Source organism: Canis lupus, chromosome 17 (assembly GCF_048164855.1).
Source record: "Canis lupus baileyi chromosome 17, mCanLup2.hap1, whole genome shotgun sequence".
Lineage (NCBI taxonomy): Eukaryota > Metazoa > Chordata > Mammalia > Carnivora > Canidae > Canis > Canis lupus.
Genome location: NC_132854.1, coordinates 3,348,154 through 3,364,382, shown reverse-complemented (window position 1 = coordinate 3,364,382; position 16,229 = coordinate 3,348,154). Strand labels below are relative to the sequence as shown.

The following is a 16,229-nucleotide window of genomic DNA, read 5'->3' as shown; positions in this document are numbered from 1 at the left end:
TACCTTTCCTTCTGCTTAAAGTGTATCTGCTGGAATTTCCCTTAATTAGAGCTTCTTGGAGTCGAAATCTTTTAGCATTTGTTTTTCTAAAAATATATTTATTTTGTCTTTATTATTTTAAGATATTTTGTTGGATCAGAATCACAAGCTGGCAGTTTTTTTTCCCCAAAAACATTGAAGATATTTCATCATCTCCCTCCCATCATTACTGTTAATATCACAGAAAATTCTGTCATTCCTCTGGGTGTATGATTTGAACCTGAAGTCCACAGTTATGTGATTTCTTTTATGCCGCTCTTTTTGTGAGGGCACTGTTATTGCATGGCCCCGGCATGATGAGAGGCAAACGATTTCAAACCCTGACCCTGGAGACCCTTCCTCTCATCTCAAGTCCCTGTGTCTACATGAAGACCAGGATCAGCTACTGTCTGGAGCCCTTGTCTCTGCTAACAACCACAGGGCACAGGCCCACCTACTCAACACTCAAGCTTTTCAATATAGCTCCTATTCTGGAATAATCTTCAGGGTTTCCTTTTTTCTTGGGAGGTTGGCTTTCTATTTAATTTCTGTTCTCCTTGCATTTTTACTTAGCATATCTAGGTATTTGTAATAGGAGTGTTCTACTTCAATTTTGCCAAGCATGCTGCTGGAACCAGAAGTCCCAGTACTGGCTATGTCTGTCTAGCTTGTATTTAAATTTTTCCAGAGCATGGCAAAATATGAGAGGCTTCCCAATTAATTCAGTGACACTTCTGTAAGCCTGATATATTTTTAAAAAATTGTACTCACAAATCAGGACGAATTATTGGCCAATTTTCCTTATGAATAGAGATATTTTTAAAAATTAGCAAATTGAATCCAGTAGCATATTCCATCATAATACATCACCATCAAGTAAAATTTATTCCAAGAATACAAGAATTGTTTAACCTTATAACCTTATATCAATACTATTCGACACATTGCAAAGAATGATAACTTGAAAAATTACTAAGATAATATTAATTTTAAAAATCAGGATATTAAGTCTTTGGAGAATAATTCCATTTTTATCCAAAAATATATGTATCTCTTTGCAGCCCCACAGAGGCCAGGATGAGCACACAGAGATGCTTACAGTGCCTCCTCCCAGGGGCAAGATCACAGGTGACTTGTTTCCTCCATAATACTTTCCTGAGCTTTCCAAATTCTCTGCCACAAGGTAAGTGTTACCTGTTAGAAATTACATTGAAGTTTCAGTCTCTCTTGTCAACCATGCAGATTGAAGCCCTCACTCTGGCTGCAGGGACCCCCCAGAATTGTTAGGTCTCTTCTAATACTTTTCCAAAACAGGACCTCTAAAAAGAGTACTGCCACACCCAGACATCATACTCCTTCTCTGAGCCACCTTATTGCTCAAATTACTTGCTCACAGCATCTACCAAATCAAATGCTTTCATTTAAACCCCAGCTTCGTTGTGAGGGTGCTCAGCTGGCTCAGTTGGAAGAACATCAAATCTTGATCTCTACCTCTCGAGTTCAAGCCCCATGGTGGGGAGGGGGAGGGAGTGTAGAGAGTACTTAAATAAATAAAATTTTCAAATAAATAAATAAATGTTAGCCTCATCCTGCTCCCTGCAGTGGGACTTTCCAGTCAGACACAACACAGAGTCTTTATTTTTTTTCCCCAATCTCTGTAGCCTTGAAGTCCCCTCACACAACTTGGTATTGAATTCAGTAATAATTTGTCATTTTTCCTGGTAACTGTTTGCACATTAATCCAAAGCCAGCATATGCATATCAAAAAAGCACAAACTTTTTCATGGTTTTCATAGATTTTATGTTTTTCATTTATTTTATATCTCAGCCACCAGCACATTCCATAATTCAATACACAAAATCGATAAAACAGGTGGTAAACCTGGCTCATTAGATATTAGTGAAGAAACATCACTCTTGAGGAAAAAAAAATATGAAAAAAGCCCAGCGCATTTTTTGGCTCTCCACTATAGCAAGACAAATAAAATTTAAAAGAGAAGTAGCCCACAAAACTATGTGTGCCTTCAGTGAAAGGAAACTGATGCTAACTTAACCAAAATATGAAATATTCAGTCTACTTCCCTTCCTCCCCCCTTTCTTTCTTCTCTGCTAATAAAGGTCTGATCATTACTGTTTTGCAAATTGACTAACCAAGGCAGAAAAGCTGAGTGCCTGACTTGCAACTTGCAGGGATGACATCCGCAAACATGGCAGGTGCTCTAGGCTCATGCTGGAACGATAAGCCCAGCGGACACTGGGTTACCTAGACTGTAAATGAGAACAAGAATCTATGTGATTACTGAGAGGAATAAATCATTATTTGCAATGGAAGCCCATCCCCTGAAAGTTTACCAAAGTCTGAATATTACTGAATTAGCTATATGCTTCCTGAACAAAAGAGAAGCATGCAGACATAGGATGTTACAGGAGGAAAATGTGTGATTAACTTATTTCACAGAAAGTCTTCATTAGGACCTGTCCATAGTGTCTAGTCCTCATTTGGCACCTGATAATGTCACAATCGCCCCCTACACTACTGTGATTGGGGTTGGGAAACATGACATGACATGTGGGTCTGTTCTTCCTGTCACTTGGTAGATACTCACCCTGGGACAATATTTCAACTCTCTGCCTTGTAATGTATCCGTATTTGGAATGGGGACATAACATCTGCATTAATGACTTCACAGGCTTGGTTGTGAAGATGGCATATATGAAAAGGCTTTTTTAAATGACCAGATTTAGGGGCACCAGGGTGGCTCAGTCGGGTAAGTGTCTGCCTTTGGCTCGGGTCATGTCCTCGGGATCCTGGGATGGAGCCCCACGTTGGGCTCCCTGCTCAGCAGGGATCCTGTTTCTCCCTCCCCCTCTGCCGCTCCCCCTGCTTGTGCTCTCTATCTCTGAAATAAATAAAATCTTCAAAAAGTAATAAAATAAATGACCAGATTTAGTAGGCTAGAAATAGTGCTGAGATTATAGCAATTGGGAGGAAACGTGGTTTACAGAAGTCTGATGAAGAGCTGCTGTATCTCCTACAGAGAATGAGGCAGGTGACAGGCGGGGCGCTTGCAAAGGTAGGGACAACAACAGACTCCAGCTCACAGCTACAACCAGGATTGTGTGTGAAGACAACCCTTCCAAGAAGAGCTACAAACACTGAACAAAGCACCAAAAAAGAGGCAGGTAAAGACATTCACAAGCACCCAAAGCAACCAAGACCTGAGGATGTCAGGCTCCAAAAGGAAGCTCAGTTCCACACTCTGCTTCACCCTGGAGGCTCTGCAATCTGTGGCTCTGCTGACGCCAAATCGACCAGCAGGAAACTGCGGCTCCGAGGGTTCAGTGTCTGCCGGTCATCTGCCACCCACACACATGACTACCAGGATTCCTGAGGGCACCCCCTGCGTGTCTGAGAAGCCCCAGGGCAGAAAATGAGAAGCACCTGACATCATGGGGACTGGCATCTCTGCAAAATTCATATCTACCCATAACCTCAGAATTTGACCTTATTTGGAAACAGTGTCTCTGGAGATGGAATTAGGTAGATTCAGATGGGGTCACACTGGAGAGGGTGGGCCCTGGACCCGAGTGTCCTTATAAGAAGGAACAAGGACACAGACACCCAGGGGGAGACCACATGATGGGGGCAGATGCTGTGGGGAGGCTCCAGAGCCCAGACCCCCAAAGGCTGCCCCTACCCCGGAGGACAGGAGGAGGAGGCAGAGGCTTCCATTCCCCCCTCCATGCTCAGTGTGTACTCACTCGTTACAGGTGCCTCACAGACATGGTGTGGACCCCAACTGGGGGCTAGGGGCTGCAGATTCCCCAAGCTGCCTGAAGATGGAGCAGAGCAGGTGGCTGCAGGTGAGAATTCACAGCAGCGGCACCGCCCCCCCCCCACCCCCTCCCCCCAGCCCACTCACTTCCTGCTGCCCAAGACCAGGGGCCTCTTTCCCCACTGCTAGTGCTCTGGGCCCTGCCCACCCCACCTTTCCCCTCTCTCTAGGATCCCGAGTCGGTCAGGTGAGGTTATACTGCTTCCCCAAACATTTTACAGCTCATTATACTCTCCCTGCCCTTAAACCATTCCTCTGACTTTACACGGGGAAGATGCAGACTCCCCAACAAGCAAAACGCTCCCCCAGGCTCAGCCAGCTGGTGAGAACAGAACAATCCTGAACCCTCCTGTCTTCATCCACTCCCACTTCCTGAGGCCACACGGCCTCTGCCCCACCCCCACCCCCAACGCATATCTCTGTCTCTTAGGTGGTAAAAACATCATTTCTTTAGCAAGCTGTGTTCCAGGGACTGGAGCTATAATTGAACTCCTACCTCTCCCCTGATCAGAGGAGGAATTAGATCTATTATGCCTGCCACATGTCTTTTATGATGCGAAATTATATTTGATTGCTCATGATTCATTTGTAGCAGCAGAACTGACCCTCTTTTGTACATTTGACTTGTCACCGGAGTTGTACAATATTATTGATTGAGACATTGACCCTAGTATCTATTAGGGCTTCCTTTACCTTAATGGTTTGTTTAGATTTATAAATCGATTATTTTGATAGTTTTAGTTGTACTAATAAACTTTCTCACATCGAGTGAAAATTGACTTGCCCTGATCTCATCATTAAGCCCGTGGCCAGTAGACTGCATTGAGCATAGCCTGCAACTCCCAATCACATGTCGTTATGGAGAAGCTGGGCGCTTGATTCCTGATTTATAACAATTTCATAGCATGCTATTTGCACAGTTTATACTGTTCCTGGCAGTTAAACAGAAAGCCATAGTTTACAGAGGAAAGACTTAGAGTTTCTGGCCTTTTCAATTTTGGAAAGGGTGGGTAGTTGCTGGTGCTCTTTAAATTCAGACCATGCTCCTCTCCGAAGCAAGGTCTGCAGCTTTTCCTTAGGCTTAAACCCATCAAAGTCAGTTATTGGAGTAAGTTCCCTGTATTGCCAATCCTCATTCCTTCTCTTCCTCTATCTTTCTCCAACTGCATTTACTGGCCATTTACACTGGTTGTATTCATTGGCCTTGATCCTCTGCCTCTCAGAGTGAGTGAAGCGCAGGAGATGAGTTTTCTCAGCAAAATCAAACACATATTGTCATGCTTTGATATGTATTGACATTGTTTCTTGTAAAAAATGTCTGTGGACCACCTTTTCATTTTTTTAAAAGATTTTATTTATTTATTCATGAGAGACACAGAGAGAGGCAGAGACACAGGCAGAGGGAGAAGCAGGCTTCCCATGGGGAGCCTGATGTGGGACTCAATCCTGGAACTCCAGGATCATATCCTGAGCTGAAGGTGACACTCAACCACTGAGCCACCCAGGCGTCCTGTGGACCACCTCAATCTATTCTCCTATTCATTTGTTGGTATTCTTTGAGTCTGTCTTTAACCTAATGATATTTAAATGTTGTCTTTCAGTCACATAAGCCATTCTTGAATCACTCTCTTCAAACCAACAAAATACTTTATAAAGATTATTGAGTATTTGCCAGGCCCAGTGCTTGAGGGATCAAAGAGTTAAAAACATAACCCTCTGCTTTTGAAGAATTCACAGTCTGGTAAGAAGGCAAGCATATGAGGAAATAATTCAAATTCATTACATATCACTTATAAGTAGGTTCCGCTACAAATAACCTTGGCTTACTCAAGTAGAAATTCTCTATCTTTCCAGAGCTATTGTGGTGGGTTTGTCACCAAAGATCTTAGAGACTCAACCTACCTCTAGCTCACCATTTCATAATCTCTAGGATACACCCCTTTTTCTCATGTTCCAAAAGAGTTGCTAGAGCACCAGAAGTCATAAGTACATTTCAGGACGCAGGAAGGATGAAGGACTATGAAGAAATAACAAAGGGTATACACAAGTTATCTATTAAGTACGGTTTCTAGATGCTGTCGGTCAATACATCTGTTTGTATTTCACCAGCCAGAACTCAGTCATATGACCACACTTGCAAAATATAATCTTACTAAACAACAGCCACTGGCCCAGATATAATTAATGATTCTACTTCTATTAAAGACACACAGACACAGAGAGAGAGACAATGAGGGACAAACATTTGGTTGAACTATATGTAACTGCTAATTTTTGATGATTCTTGATCTATAAAAAAGTCAGTTACACATAGTTCACACACACACACACACACACACACACACACACGAGTGGTCTCTGCTGTACCATGTGGCACAGGATTGTGCATGTGAAGAAGAGTAGTGAGGACACAGTAACTGCTGGAGGATCTGGGGGAGGCTCCCAAGAGGATGTGGTATTTGAGTTCATTCCACAGGGTGGGTTCTAGTCATTAGAAGGGGGAGAGGAGTGTGTAGTCCAGCCATGGCCCAGATTTCCTGAACCATTAATGAGATGCTTGAGCCCTGATGTGGATTTGGACTGCTTGCTATTTAGGGCACGTGGTAAAAAGTGGGTTGGAAGATTGATGGGACTAGATTGGAAGTCTGTAGATGCCATGCCATGGGATTGGGACTTAGTCTTGTCATCAGTAAGGGTGCAATGGAGTTGGATTTATTTTTTAGAAAGAATAACACTTAGGTGATGATGAATGGAATCCACACCTTTCCTTTTTTTTTTTTTTTTTTTTTTTTTAACGCCCAGAAAGGATCTTTTTAGATACTTTAAGTGGCAAGTATCTAAATACATGTGCAGGTTGCAGCTGCTGGTTTTATCCTGGACCTATTTTGTAGGCCATTTCCCCAGAAGATGAACGACACAGAGAGGAATGACCACCCTTCTTCTTCTTGCATTCAGGTGTGAGACCCAGCCTGGCAACAGGGGTCACCTGCCTGTGGAAGAGCTAGGCAAGCAGGGTGCTGCTTCCAGGTGAAGCGTCAGCCTGGGAAGTCCTTAGGTCGGAGAGGAATGGCTACAAAGCCAAGCTCCCCGCACTTTGAAGGGGCAGCTTGGCCTGAGAGAAGGCTGACAATTTCTGCGTATGAGAGCCTCCACCGATTCAACTTCTCTCTGGGGTCTCAGGGCACCCGGCCCCCCTTCAGCCACTTGCTGGCACAATACCACCCTAGCCTGCTGCTTCCCGCTGCTGGGCTCACATGTTTGAATTACCAGCACCAAGCATCCTCCCCCCCAGGAAGGGAAGCCCCATGAGAGCAGGATGGGTGGCCTTGCTTTGAGCTTTCGTGGTTGCCATGACAATGCATCCTGGTGACCCCCTAATGGGTCTGCTGGAACTCTTGCCTCTGACTGGGTCAGTCCTCTGCCCCCCGCTAAATTTGCAGCAGCCTGAGGACCTGGGTCTGAGCAGACACACCACCATGTCTGGGCTGCTAATGTCTTCCCATATTCCTGACGGTTCTGTTCCTCCCCGTTACCACCAGCCAAAGCTCCATCATTCAAACCAGACATTCCACTCCCTGAGCTCAGCCTCCTTCGACCCCATCAGTCCCCTTGCCTGCATCATCTCTCTCCCTCCCCACTTCCCCACTTAGAGGCTCTGTGGACCCTCAGTGGCTTTGTCCCAAGCAGCCGGGGTCCTTGCTCCTCCCCCGGCCATCAGTCTGCCTGGGAACTGGGAGGGGGTGTGACTCAAAGTCTGCACCATCTCTGCACCTGTGCCCACACAGAGCGTCCCGCAGCACCTCACACAGCCAGGTGTGTCAGGACCACTGGGAACCCGTGGCCACGACACTCACCAGACCCATGGCACCTGACCTGCCCACCCAGTTTCTTTAGTCAGCAGCACTATTGTGCCTGCACGACACCACTATCCCCTGCCATCCATGCTTTGCAGCTGCCTCCTGCCTGCCTGCTTCGCCACTCAGCTTCCCAGCCTGCAGGTGTCTGTGCACTGCAAGGGTGACTTGCTTCAGACTCCTTGGGAGCTAACATCTGTGGCCTGGCTGCCATTTTCCTATGCCATCTTGGGCCGGATGTTTCCATCCTGGGACCTCATGCCTCTCTTATTTCTCTACCTGCATCAAACAAGCATGTAGTTATTATTTTCTCAACTTTCTTGAGACTGAGCTTCATACTGTTTCAGATCTGAGACTTGCACACGCTGTTTCCCCGTGGTCTCCGTCAGCTCCCTGCCACTATGCCCAGTGAGCCCCTTCTCATGCTCAAATAGCCACTTGGAAGTCCCTTCCCAGGGATGGCTTTCTCTGGCTTCTCTGCCTTGCTTAGGGGCCTCAGGATGATGCTCCCATCATGTCATCCAGTCCTAGCTGCATTTAGTATGGTTATGATTGCATGGTTGAGCTCTAACCTCTCCACTGCCTTCTAAGAGTTCAAGCTCTGGGTCCCTGTGTGCTCCCTGCCTAGGGTCCAGGGGGTAGCAGTTCCCAGGTGGAAGTGAGCCACAGAACACTGTTGGGGGCCAGGATGACCCCAAAGACAATTTCCAAAATTGCATGATGACCCTCAATTCCTTGACAACCGGTCCTCCATGCCCACTGAGCCCATCTGGCACAGGGTTAGGGTTCCTCCTTGCATGAGAATTGGGAAGTAGGGAAGGGAACAGAAGTGGACAGAGTTCTTGGGTATGCAGAACGCTCCTGCTGAGTCTTTACCACCTTCCTCTGAAGCCGATGACTACCCAAGGGCCATGATCCCTGTGGATTGTGCTGGCACTGAATGCTCACTCCTGAGGGGTGATGGCCACAACCCAACCCAGTGTCACACAAGCAATGAGAAGCAGTTCTCTATAAAGAGGTTGAGAAGTTAAGGTGTTCATGGGTTTAAACTGAAAGACGAGCACAGATTAGAACTTGAGTGACTCACAGAACTTGTGTACATCTACTGCCCAAGACCGCAGGAGGTCTACCCAGGAGGACATAGTGATGATGTCATAACACATGCCCCAAGGCTCCCAGACCATTGCCACCAGGCACCCCCACTGTGCAAGGTGTAAATGATATCATTACTAAGGTAGAAGTTCTTAGCCAATCACAGCTTGATTTGTTAGGAAAAGAGAGAAAATGAGCTAAAGTTGTGATTTTGCACTTACAATGTGCCAACAACAGGTTTTCCCAAGAGATCCTTACCTTGATTGACTGTTCTCAGCATTAGGGTTGAAGAACCTAGGACCATAAACAAGGCTGTTGAGATGTGCTTTTCTCAACAAATGAAGGAGAGGCCTGGGAAGTCAGGCTCAGGCTGAATGGTTGTTTCTCTGGGGTGGTAGACCAGAAGACACAGAAGACATGGGTCTTCAGCTCTGAGAATCCAGTGTCCACTATGGGGGGTGGGTGGTACACTGTCACAGAGAGCAAGGGGAGGAGGATGTTCCTGATGCAGCAAGCAAGAGCTGTGGAAGAGGACCTGAACGGGAGCAAGTTTGCAGAGATGTGGCAGAGAGGCAACCCCAGGAAGGTTCTGAGTCACAAGCAGGGATGACACAGGGAGAAGAACACCCTAGGGTGTACACAGGGGCACGGGAGCACAGTGGAAGAAGCCGGATCAGCTGCCTTACACACAAGCTTTTGTAGCTTATATAAGAGAGAGGAAACATTCCAGGTGGATCACTTAAGCTCCTTTCATCCAAGAATGAAGGAAGGAGGGAAAGAGAGCTCCCAGTGACAGGTCCTCTCCCTCAATCTCTCTCTTTTTAATTTGTATTTTTTTAAGATTTTATTTATTTATTCATGAGAAAACACAGAGAGGAGAGAGAGAGAGAGAGAGGCAGAGACACAGGCAGAGGGAGAAGCAGGCTCCATGCAGGGAGCCTGATGTGGGACTCGATCCCGGGTCTCCAGGATCACACCCTGGGCTGAAGGCAGCGCTAAACCGCTGCGCCACCCGGGCTGCCCTGATTTGTATTTTTAAACTGAATTTAGATTGTGGCTAGATCGATATCAAACAACTGAACTGGACTTTGGTGCCACCCATCTGCTCACTGGAGCTCTCCTTGCCATCAAATGGGCAAAGCAATCTTGCAGCAATCTGCCTCGGTCGGAGGGGTGGCCAAGGACGGATCAGTCACGCTGCAGTCCAATCTCACACGCAGGCACAGAGTCTCGATGGCGTTTGTAGTGGCAATTAAGTCTGGCACAAACCATATTTAGCATTTCATCATATTGAACAGCTAAATGCCACTTATCTCACCGTGGCTGCTTGAGAACATAAGCGCAGAAAGATTAGGCCTTTAGCATAAATGGGGAAAAAGCACTGGACCAGTAAAAGCTGTTATTTAAATGCCCACGGTCTCACTGGTCAGAGATTAACTCCAGTCTGTCACCTGCTCTGCCCAAAACCTGTGAGTGCTTTTAAAGGGAAGGCCGTCTCCTCCTTATTAATATTTAATAGCATTGGAAAATAGGGGGTTGTGCTCTCCTCGAAGGAATTATATATTTAAAGTGTCGTAAATATCCATGGTTTTAAGCTGTTCTCTGCTGCGTGAAAAAATGCACTGGCCATCATTTGTTCCTGTCCTTGTAAGTCATGTGTTTCTTCTCCTAGAGACACCAGTGCTCATCCTTGCTCCTTTCCAAATCTGTGGTTTCTGAGCCGTTGGAAGGCTGCTGCCTTTCCTTGCTGGGCGTGCCTCTCCATCGTTGCCGTCTCCCCTCTCCTCCGCTGGAGGAAAGGCTGTTTTTCTGTCAGGAACACCCTGAAGCCGCTGCCACCCTGTCCTCGAACATGTGCCTCACCCACTGCCCAATCGAAATGGGAGAGAAGGGAGCCAACGGGGACCCAACTGTGTCCCCCTGGAAATTCCATGTGTTGAAGCCCTAACCTCCCATGTGACTATATTTGGAGATAGGGCCTGCCTCCTGGAGGAGGCAATCAAGCGTAAATGAGGTCGTACATATGAGGTTCTAATCCAGTAGGACTGGATTCTGTAAGAAGAGAGACAGCGAGCAAAGGCCGTGTGAGGACTGGCAAGGGGCTGGCCGTCCGTCTGTCTGCCAGGAGGAGGGCTCTCGCTAGACGTGCCCCTGAGGTGCCTGATCTCTACTCCAGCCTACAGGACTCTGAGGACATCGATTGCTCTCCTTCAAGATGACCTGTCCATGGTGTTTTGTTATGGCAGCTTGAGCTGACTAATACAATGTCAACTTGCACTTACCTTCAGGCCAGTGTGTGACCATTCTGCTCTTCTCTCTTTAAATCACCGCTATGACAGGAATCCATCAAAATCCTAGAGGAGATGGGCTCTCTGCATGGAGCCTGCTTCTCCCTCTGCTTCTGTCTCTGTCTCTCTCTCATGAATAAATACAATCTTAAAAAAAAAAAAAAAACCCTAGAGGAGAGCACAGGCAGCAACTTTTTTTACCTCAGCCGCAGCAACTTCTTGCAAGACACGTCTCTAAAGGCAAAGGAAACAAAAGCAAAAGTGACCTATTGGGACTTCATCAAGATAAAGAGCTTCTGCACAGCAAAGGAAACAGTCAACAAAACTAAAAGGCAGCCTGCAGAATGGGAGAAGATATTTGCAAATGACATGTCAGATAAAGGGCTAGTATCCAAGATCTATAAAGAACTTATCAAACTCAACACTCCCTCCCCCCACCAAAAAAAAAAAAACCAATCCAGTCAAGAAATGGGCAGAAGACAAGAACTGACATTTCTCCAAAGAAAACCTACACGTGGCCAACAAGCACATGAGAAAATGCTCCGCAGCACTGGCCATCAGGGAAATACAAATCAAAACCCCAATGAGATCCCACCTCACACCAGTGAGAATGGGGAAAATTAACAAGGCAGGAAACAACAAATGTTGGAGAGGATGTGGAGAAAGGGGAACCCTCTTGCACTGTTGGTGGGAATGTGAACTGGTACAGCCAGTCTGGAGAACGGTGTGGAGGTTCCTCAAAGAGTTAAAAATAGACCTGCCCTATGACCCAGCAATTGCACTGCTGGGGATTTACCCCAAAGATACAGATGCAGTGAAACGCCGGGACACCTGCACCCCGATGTTTATAGCAGCAATGTCTACAGTAGCCAAACTGTGGAAGGAGATATGATGTCCTTTGACAGATGAATAGATAAAGAAGATGTGACATATATATATGTGTGTCATATATAAATATATGTATGTGTCACATACATACACATATATATATACATACTCAATGGAATATTACTCACCATCAGAGAGGGTGAATACCCACCATTTACATTAACGTGGATGGAACTGGAGGGTATTATGCTGAGTGAAGTAAGTCAGCCGGAGAAAGACAATCATCATGCGGTTTCACTCATGTGAAATATAAGGAATAGTGAAAGGGATTATAAGGGAAAGGAGGGGAAACTGAGAGGGGGAAAAATCAGAGAGGAAGACAAACCGTGAGAGATTCCTAACTCTGGGAAACAAAGGGTCGTTGGAAGGGAGGTGTGTGGGGGGATGAGGTGACTGGGTGACGGGGCACTAAGGAGGGCACTTGATGGGATGAGCACTGGGTGTTATGATATATGTTGGTAAATTGAAGTTAAACTAAAAAAAAAAAGAATGAAATGAAATAAATCACTGCTATGGGCACCTAGGTGATTCAGTTTGTTAAGGGTCTGCCTTTGACTCTGGTCATGGTCTCAGGGTCCTGGGATCAAGCCCAGCATCAGGGTCTCTGCTCAGAGGACTCTGCTTCTCCCTCTACTTCTCCCTCTCCCTCTCTCTCTAATAAATAAATAAAATCTTTTTTAAAAAATCATCACTATGGTTGTCAAATGCCTTTCTGGAATCACTGAAAAACCGAGGGCATAACACGAGTATATTGTGCCTAATAGGTACAAATAACATTTTTTATTGTCATAAAATATGCTCAACATAAATTTACCATTTTAACAATTTTTCAGTGTTCACTTCAGTGGCATGAAATACATTGACATTGTACATCCATAACCACCATCTACCTCCAGAACGTTTCCATCATCCTAAACTAAAACTCTGTCCATGTTAAACACTACCTGCCCTGTCTCCCTTCCCCCAGGTAACCTCTGTTCTGTTTGCTGTGTCTACGAAGCTGACGACCCCTGGTACTTCATATAGATGGAATTATATGATATTTGTCTTTTTGTGTCTGGCTTATTTCATTTAGCAGAAAATCTTCAAGGTTCATCCATGTTGTAACATGAACCAGAATATTCATGAATATTCTGAATAATATTAAAGCTTTCTTTAGCTGAATAATATTCTTAAAGCTGAATAATATTCCATTATACACACACACACACACATTTCATTCACCCATTTGGCAAGTCACTTGTAGTTATTAACTTCATTCTTTTATTTAGATGACTTCTTTGCTAGGCTATTTTTTTCTTATTCCTTAAAATATGTTATCATCTATCCTAGAGGTTCTCAACCCTAGGGCAATTTTGCATACTCCCCTTTCCCCACAGGGGATATTTGGTAATGTCTGGGGCTTTCATGTTATCTCAGTGGAGGGTGACACTACTGCATCTGGTGAATAGAGACCAGGGATGCTGCCAAGCATCCTATGATACATAGGACAAGCCCCCAAAATAGAGAATGATGTAGCCCAGACTGTCATAATGCAAGGTTGAGAAACCCTATCTAGAAAACCGATATTTTATTAGAAAAAGAAAATATTTTATTTATTTATTTGACAGAGAGAGAGAGAGAGAGAGAGAGAGAGTGAGAGATCAGCAGGGTGGGGAAGGGCAGAGGAAGAGGGAGAAGGATGCTCTCTGCTGAGCAAGGAGCCCAACACAGGGTTCCATCCCAGAAACCCGGGATCATGACCTGAGCCAAAGGCTGACACTTAACCAACTGAGCCACCCAGGTCCCCCAAGACCCATATTTTAAACAGGATTATTTGGTGCCTCAATCTATGTTTCTTTGCTTTAGGATTCTGCAGGCCCTTATGAATACTCCACACTAGCCAAGAAACAGGGCACCCTCCCCCTGAGCCAGCTCCACCTCCCCTTGTTTCCTGCTTCCTGCCTTCTGTCCCCCAGCCAATCTGTGCATCTGTGCTTCCACAACCTCCCTTCACTCTCTGTACCCCTATTGATAACCCTGAACTTCAAAATTTGTCCAGCTTAGGCTCAATGGTCAACTACTTCAACTCTTACCAACGAGACTTCCTTTGCCATCTGAACCTGAACTGTGTCCACAGGGCAGAGTCTACCTTCAGGTCATCTTCATTGTCCTCTTTCTCCCGTGCTGTGGGGCTGCCTGGCCTCACTGTATATTCTCTACGTTTCTTTAGCCCTTGCTTCACCACTATGATTTCCCAAATGTTTCTTACCTTGGTTTTTTCCCCCCTGACTCCTAATCTACAAGGACACTCGCCATCATTTTTCCTCTCTTGGAGCATTCAACCCTCCATATCCCTTCCAGAGAAATGATTTCATCTCTATTCGCAAACCAGGTCAGGAGGCATGAAAGCCTCTCCATCTTCTTTTTCTCCCTTTATAATGTCTTTTTCTCATGTCTTTCCAGTCTCCACAACTGCAGGAACTGGTTTCTCTGCCTACACACACAGAACAGAGGTCATCATGCTTCTCACAGACAAATGTCTCCATGATTACTACTTACTGATCCCCAAACGTAGGTGCAAACTTCCAGAATTATTTGTAATTGTAGACTTCCTGGCTGGCATAGTCTGACTTCTGCCTCCACCACTAAAGTGGGATTACACCATTGAGCACCAGTGACCTCCTCACTCCCACACGACACATTTTCTCCATTCACAATGACCTCTTAAGATCATTTGACATAACTAGCTTATGTCTTTTTAAATTTGACTTCTGTGACCCTAAAATAATGTGGCTCAACTGCAACCTCTTTGGCTTTTTCTTCTCTCTCTCTCTCTCTCTTTATTGACTATTCTTCTCCCTCCCTCTATTCTTCTTAAATATTAACATTTCCTTAAGCTAACTCCTTGATCTCTTACTCATGTTCCTATGTTTTCTTCACTGACAAAATCACCCACTAGCAACCTTTCTTCACTGTGAGACATTGAACCAGAAGAAGTCCCATTTTTACTTTATTGCAGAGTTAAATTTAACATGCCCATCCTTGTTACATGTCCCTTCTGCTTTGTCATTACTGCGAGTGGCACCCTCCTTCTCTCCTTCTCCCATGCCAGAAGCTCTCCAGTCCTCTCTGACCCCCACACTTTTCCCTGTGCCTTAAGGCCAAGAAGCCACCCACCCTCCCACCTCCTTTGTTCCCTTTTCTTTATCCCATGTCTTTTCCTTCTTCTTCAATCCCCACACCATCTCCAGAGCCCAAGCATTTTTACCTCATGGTGCTTCTAACCCCTCTTAACTAGTTTCCTTGCTACCATTTTTCACCTTCTAATATATTTTACACGATAGCAAATATACTGCTCTTAATATCTTGCTTTCTACCTGGTACTCCTTGGCTTTGCCGGGTTGGCTATGGGAAGCACTGGGTGGGCAAGAGCTGAGCCACGACTCCAGGTGAAGAAAGAGAATTCATTAGGTCTACGCATCTAGCTATGGAAGCATAATCAAGATTTGTGTTCTCCAGCAATAAGCACTTGGAAATGTGTGTCTGGAGCGTTGAGTAGCAACCAGGAGACTGTCTGAAGATGGGCAAGGATGCGTGGAGTATGCATGCCATTCACACAAAAGCCCGGAACTTCCCACGACAGTCAGCCTGGTTGGAAGCAGAGGCGGACCGCGTCTGTATCCCTGGAAACCAGCAGGTTCAAGCAGGTGGGCAGTAAGCTTTGGGGAGATACCGCCGGCAGACGCTGAAAGTTGATTCATGGACAGATTGGGGCTTGTTGGCAGAATGCCCAAACTCTGGAGAGGCTGAGCTATGTTGGGGTAGGCTGGAAACACAAAGTATAACACACTTCAGGGACATGTTTGCCAACCTCAGAGCAGGAACTAGAGCAAGACTGGATGGCGAGCAAATGAACTACTGAATTAGGACATCCTCCACTCCCCCTGCCGAAACAGACTACCATCACTGGACAACTGCCATCATTGGGAAAGGAGAGGAAAACCAAAATCCATCAAAAATCCTCAGCATAAAAGGAGAAAAAAAATGAGTGGGAAATATCAGAAAGGGAGACAGAACATGAGAGACTCCTAACTCTGGGAAACGAACCAGGGGCGGTGGAAGGGGAGGTGGGCGGGGGGTGGGGGTGACTGGGTGATGGGCACTGAGGTGGGCACTTGACAGGATGAGCACTGGGTGTTATTCTATAGGTTGGTAAATTGAACACCAATAAAAAATAAATTTATATATAAAAAAATCCTCAGCATATATTC

At 45.6% G+C, this 16,229-nt stretch overlaps 1 long non-coding RNA gene across 1 annotated transcript; it reads right to left on the bottom strand.

Annotated features, from left to right (window-relative positions):
• Positions 1-1,852: 1,852 nt before the first annotated feature.
• LOC140608275 (uncharacterized) lies at positions 1,853-11,707 on the bottom strand. The gene is made up of 3 exons (XR_012010299.1): positions 11,083-11,707; positions 5,757-5,871; positions 1,853-2,286 (listed from the first exon to the last, which is right to left on the bottom strand). It is a non-coding gene; the product is annotated as an uncharacterized lncRNA (long non-coding RNA).
• Positions 11,708-16,229: the final 4,522 nt, after the last annotated feature.